Genomic DNA, 2,378 nt, shown 5'->3' on the forward strand with positions numbered 1-2,378 from the left:
CTGAATTGTCTGGAGGCTTATAGTGTGAGCCCACAAAGCTTCAGGTCCTGTTCACTGGGCTGTGTGCCTCCCAACTTCTGAGTTGACTTACTCAGGTGCACTATTCAAAGAGATTGTTTTATAGTTACTTGCCTTTCATGACACAATAGTAGGGAAATGAAAGTGCAAACAGTATGGTTAGTCCTACTGTTGTACATAATGCCTAAATAAAAGTAACATGGGTAACAAAGTACCGTTACAGTCAATACAATGCTACAGGAATACATTAGCTCTGTAGGTTTTACTTTTAGTCAAACACAAACATGATGAGAAAGCCTGTAATGGTCATTAAAAGCACCACAAACTAGTGAATCCACCTCATGTGAGATTAGTGTCACCCAACTTTCTCTACCTTCATTCATGAAGAACAAAGACATCCTTCATACAACAATAAGCCACCTGCCTAGAACATCTCTGAAGATTGACAAGATTTGGTACAAAGCCATGTATGAAATTACACCATTGTTTTTATTGTTCTGGTGAACTTACCCATCCACAGCTCAGACATGAGGTGTAGTGTCATTTTGTTCTTGAAGAGGGAAAATGTGAAGCATGCGTTTCCCCATTGTCGATGTGGGGCATCTTGTTTGTGTAGCCAACAGACAGGATCCTCCGGCCACTGCCGTTTTGAACAACAGGAGTAGAAAAAGACAAGCATGTCAAATATAGATGTAATAAAAATATACAAAGAAACAGCCTAATTTAAAGAGCACATCTGTCTGTTTAGTATTTTCTACAACCCTTATAGGCGCTGAGCAGTGAATTAACTTAACATGTTGTCTCCCTCGGTTGTTAACCTCAAAATAAAAACTAAAACCATTACAAGACTCCACTACATACAACTTTATACAAGTCACCTCCAGCTAGTCTTCATTTCTGGACACTCAAGGAGCTTTAGACATTAAAGTCTCTCCATTGTTAACAGGACACCATTCTTTAACGTCACTTACTGATAAATCCTGGCATTACGTCCGCTGTCAATAAAACCTGCTGATATTTTGAATCTGGTCTTAATTTAAACAAAACAAGTCTTTTCAGGTCGTTCATTAAATGACTGGCAGCTGATGTTTGTCTGGACTTCAATCTAAACGGAGGCTCCATCTCACACAGATGACGCAGAAAAACTCACTTAACTAAAAAGGTTTGTCCACTACAACATGGAAACTATGTCAAAGACCAGTGTCCTCTAGACAGTGAACTGGTTGGGTGTTTAAAACAAGAGGCCGCTAACGCTAATCTAGTCCAGATATGTTCCATATACAACACCGTTCCCATGACGCTGGCAGTCAGACTAGAGAGCTAACAGGGGACAGGGGACTAGTTACCGCCAAGTCGTGGCAAAAGCAAGTTTTAACAGTTAATCTCGTTAAAATGAAAATGCTAATGCTAAACCCTAGCGTACCTGAAGGCTAACCACACACGGAGCTAATTAGAGGACACACGCCCGGTTTGTCTTCAGCTCCAAAAACTTCTTGCTAGCAGAGCTTTGCTAACGTTACACGCCAACATTAAATTCTCGCTAACGCTCGATAAAAGTGGCCTATGAACTCGAAATTAGACAGATTCAACTACTTTACCTCAGAGTAACAGCGAAGCATCTACATACACACAGAAGGCTGCACATTAAAATCTAAAAGCTCTACAACAGATTAACCTCATGGCCAGTGAGCCGCGGACGTCCGTCCCCACTTCGTCCTCCGTCGTTCTGTACAGTCTGTTGTCTTGCTGCCATATATACTGATAAGCTCCGCCCACTGACAGGTGGATGTAACGAGCTCATCAGCGTGATTCACTTCACCTGTCAGTGGTCACAATGTCTGATCGGTGTCAATAGAATTCCTACTGCTAACTCAGTTGTACTGCAGTTTGCCGCATTCTATCTGTATTATTTTCCTACCAACACACCTACTTTTTGGCATAATGGTATCTATTTGGTAATCATTTGAATGTGTTAGGTTAACTTGGAGGTTTTGTGAAATTAGTCCCCTCATTAATATGCAGATTTAGGCTAATTCCTACCAGACCATCTACTCTATATGTACAGTTTCTGCTTTGAATTGTTCCAGACTTACTGTGTTCAAGAACACGTCTATTACAGAGTCATAGACAGCAGCGTGAACATAATGTCCCATCTAGGCTACCGTAGTAACGGGCCATAAAATAAAAACAGACTTTCGAAAAATATCACTTTGAAATAACAATGTCCATAATCACAATAAAAAAAACACCTAAAAACTCCATTAAATAAGAATGATGAAATACATTTCAAAATAATGACTTAAGTTTTAATATTTCTTGAATGATTTCACAAATTGCCTGTGAAAGTCTATATTGTCAAC

The 2,378-nt window shown here is 39.8% G+C and overlaps 1 long non-coding RNA gene across 2 annotated transcripts; it reads right to left on the reverse strand.

The window, feature by feature from the left end:
- Nucleotides 1-6: 6 nt before the first annotated feature.
- Nucleotides 7-1,888, reverse strand: LOC109973362 (uncharacterized). 2 transcript variants are annotated; one of them, XR_002276806.1, is made up of 3 exons: nucleotides 1,617-1,888; nucleotides 529-658; nucleotides 7-100 (listed from the first exon to the last, which is right to left on the reverse strand). It is a non-coding gene; the product is annotated as an uncharacterized LOC109973362 (long non-coding RNA). The 2 variants fall into 2 exon arrangements; XR_002276807.1 differs by having other exon boundaries at nucleotides 1,694-1,859.
- Nucleotides 1,889-2,378: the final 490 nt, after the last annotated feature.

Source organism: Monopterus albus, unplaced genomic scaffold (assembly GCF_001952655.1).
Source record: "Monopterus albus unplaced genomic scaffold, M_albus_1.0 scaffold290.1, whole genome shotgun sequence".
In the NCBI taxonomy this organism is placed as follows: domain Eukaryota; kingdom Metazoa; phylum Chordata; class Actinopteri; order Synbranchiformes; family Synbranchidae; genus Monopterus; species Monopterus albus.